Raw genomic sequence first — 14,142 nt, 5'->3', positions numbered from 1 at the left:
AAGGGAGCCACTAAATAGGACATAAGGATCACTGGAGTCATATATTGATTTAGAAAATCAGATATTATTATCTATGTCCTTTCATATTTTTATTTGGGCAGCTAGGTGACTCAGTTAGCAGCTAGATGGTGAAAGTGCCAGACCTGGAGTCAGGAAGATTCCTCTACTTGAATTCAAATCTGGTTTCTGACACTAGCTGTCTGATCTTAGACAAGTCATTTCACTGTTTGCTTCAGTTTCCTCATCTGTAAAATGAGCTGTAGAAGGAAATGGTAAACCATTCCAGGATCTTTGTCAAGAAAACCTGAAATTGGGGGTTGTCTAGGTGTCCCAGTGAGTTCAAATATGACCTCAGACACTTAATAATTACCTAACTGTGTGGCCTTGGGCAAGCCTAAAAAAAAAAACCAACCCTCAAATAGAGTCATGAAGAGTCAACAACAACAACAAAAAATTTATTTGTTTTGTTAAATATTTTCCAAATTACATTTTAATCTTGAGGTTGCAGTGACACTCTGAGCTGGGCTATTGGCATGAAGACAGTCCATACTTTTTCATCTTCCTGTCTATATTCACAATTATTACTCATGTTTAGAATGCCGTCACCTCATCTCTTTGTTAAATTACTATCCATTCTTCTTCACTTTGTCCCCCCCAGAACTCTCCAGACTGGGCATCTATGTGTAAAACAAAAGTTTTGATTTGTATCTACATGTGCCAACATTGATGTATGTATGAAGCAGCTAGCTATTCAAGTCTTCGGTCTAGATAGGACAATTTCTTGTCCAGTTGTCTCAGAAAGAAGAGGAAAAATAACAAAACCCTCCCTTGGTAGAGAAGTATCTTCTTTCACCTCACCTAGTCATGTTCAGGAAATCCTTCTCCCATTGGACAGAGGGAGTTGTTTCTGTGTCAGCCCAGACTATGAAGAGCTCCATCCCAACTGACTCTTCTTCCATGAAGTCTAATTTTTTTTCCCATGTCCCCTTTCCATCCCTTTCCCCCTCCTCTTTTGCCCTGTTCCCCAAACACCAAGTAAATAATGTGTTAACTATGGTCCTCATAAATAATTTTGTCTATGGAATAGCATCTTTTTTTTATCTAAAACAGGAGGTTCTATCTTGATCTTGGTTTTTTAAAAAACTGGCAACTATGATTGAATGGTTTCCTTTACAAACTTTTGTATTTTATTTTAGGTATTTAAAAATATTATTCTGAGAAAGGTTACATAGGCTTCCCCAGACTGCCAAAGAGAGCTCAAAACACAAAAATAGACTGAAAATCTCTGAACTAACAGGAATTCAGAGGAAGCTGGATAGCAAAGATAGTATTCAATCCTGGATATAAAAACAAGCTCAGAACATTTGAGTCTGGAAAACTGAAAGAAAACGATTGCTGACACCAACAATTTGCTGCTTACCTCAACACTAGACCCTTGTAGCCCATCCCAGATGTCACTTACTGACAGGCCTGTCAGTCTGTTACACATTTATGTTTTTTTCCTCTAATCCTAACAACCATAATCCTAAAGAAGGGCAGGGTGTCACTGTGTTAATTATCCAACAAGCAGTATAATATCTTAGTTATCTACAAGGTAATGTTCGCTTTAAGACACCAGCCCACTAGTCACCCCAGATCTCTCAGGCACAGTGCAGGAGAAGCTGCAGCACCCCTTATGTCCACCAGGTGGTATTTGGTTTACAGATACCTAAACTATTTTCCTCCCTCCCCCAAACTGGGAACAAGCCCATGGCTTTTAGTGATATGTTTGTTGTCTTGGTTCAGAATTTAATCTAGTGGATCAAACAAGAATATTATTTAAAATATCTAAAGTATATGATTTGTAAGAAGTTTTAAAGCCCCACTTCATATCTTCTTTCTAGCTATGATTTTCTACATTCACAGGACTCAGACATTTAATATACTATGTCATATTTTATTAGGCACAGCAAAATGTTTATTAGTTTATTAGGCACAGCAAAAATGAAAATAGATTAAATGCTCTCATATGAATAATACATTTCCAAAAATCTTCCAAACCTTCCCTCATTTTCTTCCCCCCCCCAATTTGGGGGTTTTGGGTATAGATAGAGCAAGAGAAATTCTCAAGCTACAAGTATCCAAAATTCTCATGGAAGAAGAATAAAGGGAGAGGATTGTGTCCAGGTCACAGACTACATCAAGGTAAAAACTTGTGAGAAGAATAAGTCTTTCTCTTCTTGCTTACTAATTTGGGGTCTATCAAAAACTGCCAGTTGCAGGATCTCTGCCCTTATTCCAAGATCAGTCACCTAGTCTAATTCCCTCATTTTACAGATGGGCAAACTGAGGCCCACAAAGTGAAGTGACTTTTCCAGATTCATTTAAGGAGTAGGGTGGGTCTTGAACCCCTAACTAAAGGTTTTTCATCTCACCATGCCAGGTCACTTCTGCAGTCTCACCTCTGATGGTCAATGTCCCAAGTCCACATCCCATAGTATCAGCAGCTGTAGCTAGCTAGCCCCAGCCCAGGCTAATCTAGTCTACTTTCTAGAAGTCCAGAAATTCAAATTCAGAGGGGACTCCCACTTAGCCATACCTGTGAGGTTTCCAACAGCAGTGATGAGAGTGTCAATCAATAATCTTGAGGGAAGTGGAAGGACAGGAGAAATACAGAATCCTGAAAGCCAAAAGAAACATTAAAAGAGTTACATGAATCAATGCAGAGCCAAGGTCCAGAGTTAATGCCTCTCCTTCTACTGTGAGGTTTACTACCCATCATCAGCATATGCTCCCCCCACTGACTTCCAATTCAGGTAAAGTGAGGATGAAAGGCAAAGGGCAGGCAATCAGACACCTCTATGTTTCAGAACCTGAGAATTCACTTTTCAGTCTTTTTCCTAGGACCTTCATTATCCTGAGCACAGGTAAAAGGACAAGTTGTGACATCAGTTATATTCCCATTGCTAAGCCCCGTTCTCTTCATGGGGCAAGACTTACCATCTGGTATTGGAAATCTATGATCAGCACCATGGAATCAGACCAGCTAAGGTTCATGATTGATTTTTCTTTCCTTGTGGGCAGAGAAGGGATGGATACTCTTAGATTCTCATAAACTTCAAATAGCATTTCTACAGGTTTGTTAAGATCTGCATTTGGAGGTAGAAGGGATATATATATATAAGGCCATCTAATCTAACCCCTTTATTTTACAGATGGGGAAACTGAGATATTAGAATGCTGAAGGGATTTGCCAAAGGTCATTTATTCATTTCTAGATATTTATTTTTAAAAAATTTTTTTATTATTAACATCTTTTGTTTTTACATTGCCAAAATTTCTCCTAGTATCTTCCCCCCTACTCCTTGCTCCCAGGTCCAAATAACAAAGAATATTTTTTTTTTTAAAGAAAAGGACTAAGGGGCGGCTAGGTGGCGTGGTGGATAAAGCACTGGCCTTGAAGTCAGGAGTACCTGGGTTCAAATCTGGTCTCAGACACTTAATAATTACCTAGCTGTGTAGCCTTGGACAAAGCACTTAACCCTGTTTGCCTTGAAAAAAAAAAACCCTAAAAAAAAGGACTAGAAAAAATACGGCAAAACTAATTGATACATTAAAAAACTGGAAAATATATTGCAGTGTTCCATACTCAGAGACCTCCACCACTTCTGCAAAGGGATGGGTTTGGAGAGTTTCCTCTCATCTTTAGGGTAATAAAATGTCTTTTTTTGTAATTCTGCAACATTCCCTTTTGATGGTTTTGTGGTGATTGTTCTTTCTATTTATATGCTATTATAATCATTTAGCATACTGTTTTCTTGGCTCTACATCAATTCATCTAGCTCTTTTAATGTTTCTCTAGTTCATTATATTCATCATTTCTTACAGTATGAGAAAATTCCATTGCAATCACATAGTATAAATTGTTTAGCTATTCCCTAATTGATATTTTCAGATCTTTGTTACCACAAATAGTGCTATAGTGCTGCTATGAATATTTTGATACACTCACACCCCCATATATATATATACATATGTATGTATGTATGTATGTATGTATATGAAGGTTTCTTCTTATAAGTGACCTTCTTGAGTTATATGCTCTAATGAATTCATGTAATAGTGTATGTTATAATCATCTACATATGCTATTATAGGCTGGGCTTAACTCAGGTTATTTCTCTAACACTTTAAGTCATACTGAATCCAAGAAAAATAAGACTGAAGAAAAAGAAAGATGCATTCCAAAAAAGTGGAATCAATGCAGTGAGACACTCCAGGGTCATCCAGCAATTAACAAAAGGAATCTGTTTAGCCATAAAAGAAAGATACTTAACCAAGATATGCCTGAGGATACCTTGAGTTGATTCAACTGAGCAATACTCCCCCACCTCTGAGTTGCTGGTAGTGGTCTGCCAGTCAAATATCTGAGAGAGCCTGGAACTCTATTTTCTATATGGGAGACCAAGAAATAAGAACCTTTAATTTCCTTCCAAGTCTCAAAGTTGGTTTAAATACCTTTTAAGGAAAAACTAATCTCTTGCAGAAACAAATGTTATAATCCCCTACTAAAATTTAATTGTTTGTTGTCTGTTTTTGGTAAAATTTATATTTTCTTCCCGAGTCTAATAAAAGGTATTAAGGCAATAAAGAGTAGATGCTTAAATGTTTTTTTAAAATGAATTTAAAAATTTTAATTTAAAATTTACATTTAAATTTAAATGTTTGCAATTGAATTTGGGTAGATAGCAGGAGTTAGACTGAGCTAGGGCCAGAACCCTCTTCTCCTCTCAGCTTAGTTGTCACTAGACCAAGAGGGTATACCATGGAGTAAGGAAAAAAATGCCCTCAAGCACATCCTCCTTCTTTCTCTACCCCCCACCAGGAATATCTCCAGGGATCACCAGAACAGACTAAATAAACAAGTTGATTTCTCTCCAGTTCCATCTCTAGGGATTCTGCTTATTTCTGTGCTTTAGCATGAAGAACCAGATAAGGAAATAAAGGCACCTTAATTGGGGGGCTGCTATTGTAACATACTGATGATGTTTTTCACCCCCATGTGAAGGAGCCAACTTGAGATCCTTATGGAACTTGAGGATTAAGTGAGCAGGGTGAAAACTAGGACCAATCTGCCCTGGGGGAAGAACTAGAAGACTGAATAGAGGGAGGAGGGACTTGGCTTCAGGGGCCCAGATGTGGGCAGAGCCTGGGATTTGGCTAAGCACCCTGTGTAGTGACCTAGAAATCTAAGTTGCCAGCAAACCAGGGAAGCCCCACCTGGCACTGCCCAGCGGCTAAGGCGGTGTCACTAGGTGACTTCAGACTATGCCTGTCACTCTCCCACACAGAGAAGTGTGCTTATATACCCCTCCCACCCCACCCAACCCCCCACACACAGAGGTCTCTCCTCCCTTTCCTGTAGCCCAGTGTCTCTGCCAAAACTGTCTTCAGTACACCTGCCTGTCTAATCGGAAGTCAGGATGGTCTAGAGTACAAAGTGATATAATTATAGATATAATATAATACAGAGATTGCCAACTCTGATACTATTAGCTGCTAACCTGAGAAAAATCAATTTCCCTTTTCTAAGTCTCAGTTTTCCCACCTATAAAAGGGGACTCATTTCCCCTTGGGTTATAATTCCTATTATCCTAGGACTACTGAATTGCCCTACCAGTTGAGCTTGAGCTGAGATATACTTTATGAGAACCACTCCCCCAAATCCTACTTCTTACTTTTCTAGGATGTGAGATGAACAGCACATCAGTATCCATTCTATGGAGTAATCTCTAATCATTTCCTCCACTCCAGTCTAACATTCCTCCAATTTACAGTTTTCAATCAGAATGAGAAGTTTCCAGCAGCTAAAAATGTAAGATCACTATCAATCTCCTTACCTTTTTATAGGGTTTTCTATTTTTCAAGGCATATATCTCATCAGGGGAGTGCTAGTGAATAAGAAACGAATATACAAATGACATTTTTTTTTTTAAAGTTTAGTATATAATAGTAATTCTTTCTTAAGCTGGGGTCTATGGGTTGCTCGGGAAGGACTAGTGCCTCTAGTGTGTGGATTTGCTGAGCCCTTTTCAGGGGCTGTTCATCCACCTTTGGTGTCCACTGCTCTAACTCTCATCTATGGCTCCAAGAAGCTTGCAGCAGGTACAGTGGCCACAGCCCAGTAAACCATCTTGGCAGATGTCTAAGCCAGGTTGAGTGTAACTGATAGGGCTCAAACCGACTGATAAGTTAGGGGAGCGTGTACCCCAAGCATGTTAAGATATACTCCAATGGAATGGGAGGATGAAAACAATTTATTCCATAGTACATGAAGGTGGCTTCAAAGCCTTTAAAATGTGGTTAGATATCTAAGATGCCAAGATCATCCACTGCATCCTGAGTCCATCCTGGGTCATCACCAGTCATCTTGACTTTTATCTTGCCAATAGACTTCGATGACTCTGGAGGAGAGAATCTGACTGTGCAGCTCTGCCTCTTTTAAATCCAATTCACTCACAGGTCAAGACATCCCCTGTGATGTCATTGGCTAGACAAGTCACAAAACAATAAATCAAGTTCTGATGTGAAGTTTTGCTCATTCTGAGGGGTGAATGTTCAAGATGAAAACTCAATCATTCTCTAGGCAGGATTTGGTTGGAGTTGATTCCAACACTCCTCCAATTCATCCTCACCTTTATCTGACAGATGAAGAAACTGAGGCTCCAAAGGCTTGCTTAATATCTCAGAGCTAATCAATAACATGGACTGGATTGCCAGTCTAGTAAGCTTCCTCTCATACTCTGCTGTTTCATACTAGCTAGGGTTCAGCAAAGAGATGGATTTAACACTTTATAGATCATGTAAGATCAAAGCTCATTCTTTTTCAAATGAATTACCTGAAAGTCAATAAAAGGGAAGTGTCTTGCCTTAGGTCATAACAAATAATAAATGGCAGAGACAGAATTGGAATTCAGGTCTCTAGACTGCTAATTTAACCCTCTTTTCTAACATATTTTAAGCTGTTCCCCAGTTTGACTGCAAAGTCTGGGAAAAGATCCAGGAAGGAAAGATAAGATCCTCCTTTCCCCTCCTCTCCAAGCAATATCCCCTATACTTGTCTTGTCTTAGAAATATAAATTTTCTGAGAACAAAGGCTGTCTTGCTTTTTTATTTGTATTTCCAGAGGTTGGCTTAATAAATACTTTTGATTGATTCATTCATTCATTCTCCTGAATACTAAGTCTGTCCCAGCAATACCAAGGAATCAGAGAGAAGTTGCAATAGCCCACATCTGGGGAAAAGACAGCCTGAACAGTACATAAAAACTTAGTCAGCAGGATGGGCATACAGAGAACCCCATGTTCCAGTCCTCTGACACATCTGTACAATATTCAAAAAAACAAGAAGTCATTTATTTATTCACTCACTCAACAAGCATTTTACTCAGCTTTGACAAAGGGCCTGGTCTTACATTAGGTGCCAGGAAGAAGACAGACTTTAAGACTATATACTATAGTCTATCTCTTCAAGGAGCTTATGATTCAGGTATGGAGATAATCAATCAATCAATCAATCAATCAACTAGAATGTTCTGTCTGCTAGGTCCTGGGGAGGGGGAAATGCTCACTGACTGATATAAAGACAAGGTGGAAAAGCCCTGCCTGCCTTCAAGGAACTTACTATCATCAGAGATGACAAGTATACATTTAGGATAGAAAATGAACTTGTGATTTCAGTGAAATAGGGGACTCCTTTCACCCCAATGTTGGCTGGCTAACACCTTCTCTCACAGCAAACGAATGTCAGAAGTGAGATCAGAACCCAACTTTTTATCTGCATGGCTGACTCTCTAGCTGCTAAACAAACTAAACAAACTAGACAGATAAACATGTGCCAAAAAACCAAATACAAGGCAATTGGGGTAGAGAGAGAACAGTAGCAGCTGAGGGGATCAGAGGAGGTCTCATGTAGGAAGCAAGACATATAAATGGCAATTCTGCTCCCTTCTTGCCTCTACTCCCAGAAGCCAAAGATTGAAGCAAAGGTCCAATAACCAGACCAACAAATTCACAGAAGTTTTCTTTGTGATCACCAAATACCAAAAACAAAGTGGGTACTAGTCATCAGAGGATGGTCTAAGCATATGAAAGTAAGAATCTTATCCAGCAAGAAATGATAGATTTAAGGAATTAAGAGAAACAAGGGAAGATTTGCATAAACCAATACAGGGTGAAATAAGCAGAGCCAAGAGAACACTATATGGAATGAGTATACCGATATTTATGGAAAAAAAATCACTAAAAAGGAAGTTGAACTGAGTAATGGGAAAATCTCCTCCCTCCCTGCAGAGAGGCGGGAGGCTACTATTTATGATACTCTTTGTCAGACAAGGTTTATGTAGCCAATGTTTTTACTTAATTGTTCTTTTTCTCAAGGGAAGGTTCAATATCTGAATCAGGAGAGAGTTAGGAAATGAATGATTGTGTTGCAGACACAAAAGGGCATCAACTGAACATATTTTGTAAAAAAAGGGTAAAAAGATACTGTGACAAACATCCCATGTGATGCTATTTTGGTAGGGAAGGGGTGGGAGAGGTAGTAGGGAGAAGGCAGGAATTTAATGGAGAGGATTATACAAAAATCTTAAGTGATCTCAGGTTCCCTTTTCCCTTCCCTTTCCCTCCCTACTCAAGGTTCACAGATTAATACAATTCATAGGATCATAGGATTTTAAAAAACATCTATTTCAAACCTAACATTTTACAGGTGAGAAAAATGAAGCCTAGAGATGTTTAAGTCACACAAACAAGGTCTCACATAGATTATTAAATTTTTTGAACTCAAGACTCTCAACCCTAGGGGAACATCTACTCCAATATCCTCTTCAGTTTTACCACTGAGAAAATTCAGGTTCACAGAACACACAGAAAATTAGAGGCAAAGTCAGGTGTAGAATCCAACTCAGGGTTCCTTAGACTTATATACCAAGCCACCAGATCTCAGCTCAGAGGCTCCAGGAACATCCATTTAGAAAGCAGAAAGTCTCCATTGCTTTGTCACCAAGGAGGAATTCCCAGAGAGGGAGAGTCCCTCCTTCCAACTGCTGCCTGCAAATTCCCCAGCTATTCTCTAGTTTCCGCCTCTACTCCTTCCATATCTTTTCCTTTCATTCATATTCATCTATTCTTTCCCCAGGTATTTAATGAGGTTTTCTGAATGCAGGCTAGGAACTTCTTAAGAGGCTAAATTGAATGAGACTTGGTCTGTGTATTAGCTGCTGGGTCCCCAAAACAAAACAAAACCCTTCTTAAGAAGCCTCCTTCTCCTGGAGGTAAACAGGTAATACCAGTTGTTGGTTGTTGGTGGTATTGTTGTTTTGTTCTTGGTTCTCAAAGAGGACCATACATCAGGGAGGTGATGCCATGACAAGCAAGGGAATTAGATTTAAGTGAGGAGGTGATGTGCAAAAGTCACCAGCCTCACTTTCTCCTCTGAAGTCATCTGGGTTCCAGTAGCCAGAAATGAATCCGTACAACTGGAAATGGCTCTCTTAAGGCTAGGTAAGAAAGAAATCAGTAAGAACTATACAGAGTAAAATGCAAAGTCATCACCAAGAGGAAGGGGTGAACATGAATAATTAGAGAGCTGGGTGGGGGGCTGGGGAGAGTAACCAGGAAATACCTGGCAAAGGAGGGGGCTCTTGAGCTGAGCTGTGAATGAAGACTGAAAGTCTACAAAGCTGGCAATAACTAACATTTATAAACCACAAATGGCCTTTCTTCTCACGCTAGTCCCATTTTCATACAGAAAGAGGAGGTTAGAAATATAATATAATATATATATATATATATATATATTTTTAGGTTTTTCCAAGCCAAATGGGGTCAAGTGGCTTGCCCAAGGCCACACAGTTAGGTAATTATTAAGTGTCTGAGGCTGGATTTGAACTCAGTTACTCCTGACTCCAGGGCTGGTGCTCTATCCACTGCACCAACTAGCCGCCCCCAGGAGGTTAGGAAATAAACTTGTCTGGGGGTTCCATGGTTAGTAGGGGCAGGAGCTGAGATTCCAGGTATTCTAATTCTAACATCAGCATTTTCTAATATACCCTCCTACCTCTAGCACCTTTGTGGTCTCAACATCTTACAAGGAGACAGGTTAGAATTTTTCTTGGGTAATTAAGGATCTGATTTTTGCTATTGCTGTTCAGTCATTTTTCAGTTCTAACTTTGTGACCCTATCTGGAATTTTCATGGCAGATATACTGGAGTAGTTTGCTATTGCCTACTTCAGCTCATTTGACAGATGAGGAAACTGGGGCAAATAGGGTTAAGTGACTTGCCCAGGGTCATATAGATAGCTAGTAGGATCTGATAGACAAACTTTTTTTTTTTGCATTGGCAATGTGGTGAACCTTATGGAACCTCTCACGGAGTAATTTTTTAAAAATTTGTAATTGAAGAAATGCTAAATTTCAATTAAAGGCTAGTGAAAATAAAAATGTATTTTTTTCCCTATCCAAGTTCACAGACTCCCTAAAATCTAAAAGAAAAAGAAGACTGTTCTATGCTTTTTTTTTTTTTTTTGGCCACAAATATTCTCTTTCAGAGGAGACAGTTGAGTGACAAGAGAACTGTAATAAAGAAATCTGGGTTCAAATCCCAGCTTACCTGCCTTTGTAACAGACAAGTCATTTTCTAGGCCTCAGTTTCACATGTGGAAAATAAACAAGAGGGACCAAACAATATCTAAATTCCTTCCAGTTCTGAGATTCTCTGACTCTATAAAGATATCAATCAATCAATCATTAGGTTTTTATTAATGGCCTACTCTGTGCTAAGCAGTGGGTATACAAAGAACTTAGGCAAAGATAGTCTATGCTTTCAAAGAGTCTTCAGTCTGGGGTGGGGGAGATAATAAGCAAACAAATATGTATGAACACTCTACAGTTACCCTGTTATACATATCTTAGCAGCAGTGTATGTTTATTAAATATCCCTGATATCAAGCTTCCTTTTCCTCATAACTCAATGCAATAGAAATGGAAGAAAATAAAAAAGAGAAAGAAGAGAAAGAAAGAGGTAGAAAAGAGGAGAAAGTAGAAAGGAGACAAGTAGAAAGAAATAAAAGAATAAAAACTGATTAAATTACAACTGTTTTGCCTCAGCTCTAGGGTTGAAAAAAGGCAAAAAGCAGTCCCTGTCCTCAACGAACTTACAATCTAATGGAAGAACAAATACACAGACAAAAATATACAAAGTAAGCTATATATATATATATATATATATATATATATATATATATATATATATATATATATATATGTATATGATAAGTAAGAGAACATATCCAGTCATAGATGGAGTATCTTGTTCACTGAATAGTCAGAAAAGCATTGTCACTAAAGATAAAGGGAAGGATAAAGGGGGAAAGAAGGAAAAGAACAAATGGAAGGGGGAAAAGAGATGGAAAGAAAGAGAAAAAATGAACAGTCTGGAGAAAAAGCTTCTGCAAAAAAAAAAAGGCTTGGCAGACTCAGAGACAGAAATGTGCCTCCAGGCAGGCAGATAACCAGGCAGACAGACAGACAGAGACACACCCTGATTCAAAGGTCTGGTCAGTTTGCCAAATACCCTAGTGGAAAGTGGGCAAGTAAAGATCCAGGAATGCAGTTGGAAGAGAAGTGAGCCATAGCTGGTTCTGGGTAGGAACTCATCCATGAGAAGGGATGGAGGCATCTCTAAGGTTAAAAAGGCAACTAGGCCAAAGGTGGTGGCATTGTAGTAAGGTTGGGGACTGGCCTTTTAATTTCATTGACTATAGAGACTATCCAGGTGAAGAAATCCCCTCTACCACTGAAGGTGGGCACCTCTGTGCAATATATATCCTTAAGAGGGATGCCTAGAACAATGTTAAGTGACTTGCTCAGGGTCACAATGAGTGTGTGTTTGTTGTATATTCACACACTCATTGTGACCCTGAGCACACATTATCTATATACACTCACATATACAGACCTTGAATATAGGTCTTTCCAGTCCCAAGGTCATTTCTCTTAACTCTTATATGGGTAATGGCTATGACCAGGGAAAAGTGTTTGATTGAGACAGTCAGAGAGATCATAAGTGTAGCCACAAGGTATGATGGCAGTGTTGTTGATTGATTATCATTCTCCAAGAAGTGAAAAGAGAGGACCAGGTTTGATGGTCAGATCGGATGTGAAAGCAGGAGGAATTCATCATCTTCCAAAGCAATGAATTTCACTTTTGGATAACATAAGAAGTTTCTCCTAAATTTGCCTCAGTGTAATATCTATTGATGGTTCCTAATTCTTCCCAAAGTTTTGTCATTTCTACCTTTGAAACACCTCTTATCCAAGTTCCCTTTGCTCTTCTGACATTATCCCATCCTGGTACAGAGCATCATCACCTTATATCCCAGTTAAGACTACTGAAATAAGTCTTCTGGTTGGTTGTCCAGTCTCGTCTACCCCCACTTAGGCTGCCTCCAAAAGTGATTTTCCTCAAGTGTAGATCTGACCATATCATCCCTTTATTGGATTGATTCCAGTGGTTCTAAGTACCTCCATATTCAAACATAAAATTTCTGTTTGGCTTCTAAAGCTTATCACAATCTAGTCCTTTACTATTTCATATATATATATATAATCACAATTTAGTCCTTTACTATCTCATATATATGTATATTTTACACTCTGTTCTCTTTCATCCAGAGATATATTTTCCTCCTCACTTCTGCTTCCTCAATTCTCTGGCTAATTGAACCCCACCTTCTAAAAGAATTTGTCCTTGTTGAGTCTCCTCCCTTCTTCTTCAACCACCCCTTGTCTTTCCTTTGAGATTACCTTCCAATACACACTGTATATATAAATATCTTGTAGGTTCAAAGTTGTTTATATATCTTCCCCATCAGAAGGTGACTTCCTGCTATCAGAAATAACAAGCAGGCAGATTTCAGAAAAACTGGGGAAGACTTAACATGAAATGATGCAAAGTGAAGTGAGCAGAACCAAAACCCTATACATAGTAACAGCAACACCATAGATAGGGTGATCAATTCTGAATGACTTAGCTATTCTCAGCAATACAATGATACAAGATAATTACAAAGATTTCATGAAGAAAATTGCTAATCACATCCATCCAGAGAAAGAATGGATGGAATCAAAATGCAGATTGAAGCATGCAATTTTCACTTTATTTTTTTTTTGGTCTGTTTCTTCTTTCACAACATGAGTTATACAGAGTTTATGTTTAACATGATTGCACATATATAACCCACACAAAATTACTTACTATCTTAGGGAAAAGAGAGGTGAAGGAGGGAGGGAGAAAATTCATAACTCAAAACTTGTAAATGAATATTAAAAATGTCTTTACATGCAATTGGAAAAAATAGAATACTATTTTTAAAAAGACTAAAACAACAAGAACAAGAAAAAAATGTTTTGATCTTTAGGGCAGAGACTATGGTTTTGCTCTGGTTTTGCTATCTACTTACTGACAACTATCATGTATTCACTCCCCTGAATCTTCTCTTCCATAGCTTCATCAGGCATAGTTCTTCTAGGTGACATGGATTCAAAAGTCCTTGACTATTCTGGTTGTCCTTTTCTGGAATTTTTTAGAAATTAATGTCCTTTCTAAAATGTGATAGCATCCAGAATTGAAAGACATATTATAGATGATGAAGTTTGATCAAGGTATAGTGCAGAGGGAGCATCATTTTCTTATTCCTAGAACTAGGCCTCTCTTATTGTAGCATGAGATGAATCATTTTCAAAGTCACACTATTATGGGGATATGCAAAACCCCATTTCTCTTTTTCAGACTGCTTTCTGTTCCCCCAACTATTGGTAAAGTCAATGTCTCAAATACATGTATAAGACTTTACATTTATCCCTATTACCTTTCATTTTATTATATTCAGCTAACTGAATTTTTTTTTGAAAGAGAGCAGAAAATTAAATTACTACAATAAAAAAAATGAACAAGGTAAAATCACAATGAATAGAGCCAGAACCACTCTGTATGATTACATCCCAATCAAAATGAGCGCCTCACTCCTTCTCTCCCTTCCTTTAATCTGACAAGAGAAAATTCTACACACTTTGTCCACATATGCCTATTAGCATCCCTC

General features: G+C 38.4%; 1 long non-coding RNA gene across 1 annotated transcript in view; it reads right to left on the bottom strand.

Annotated features, from left to right (window-relative positions):
- Positions 1–511: 511 nt before the first annotated feature.
- The window catches only part of LOC141523379 (uncharacterized), a 17,437-nt gene continuing 3,806 nt past the window's right edge, over positions 512–14,142 (bottom strand). Inside the window, exons 2-4 of the long non-coding RNA XR_012478477.1 lie at positions 2,980–3,052; positions 2,579–2,659; positions 512–677 (exon numbers count right to left, since the gene is read on the bottom strand). This is a non-coding gene — a long non-coding RNA (uncharacterized LOC141523379). The remainder of the gene's footprint in view (positions 678–2,578; positions 2,660–2,979; positions 3,053–14,142) is intronic.

The sequence above is a fragment of the Macrotis lagotis genome, chromosome 5 (genome assembly GCF_037893015.1).
Source record: "Macrotis lagotis isolate mMagLag1 chromosome 5, bilby.v1.9.chrom.fasta, whole genome shotgun sequence".
NCBI lineage: Eukaryota > Metazoa > Chordata > Mammalia > Peramelemorphia > Peramelidae > Macrotis > Macrotis lagotis.
The sequence above is the reverse complement of the archived record's forward strand: the minus strand, read 5'-3'. Positions and strand labels throughout refer to the sequence as shown.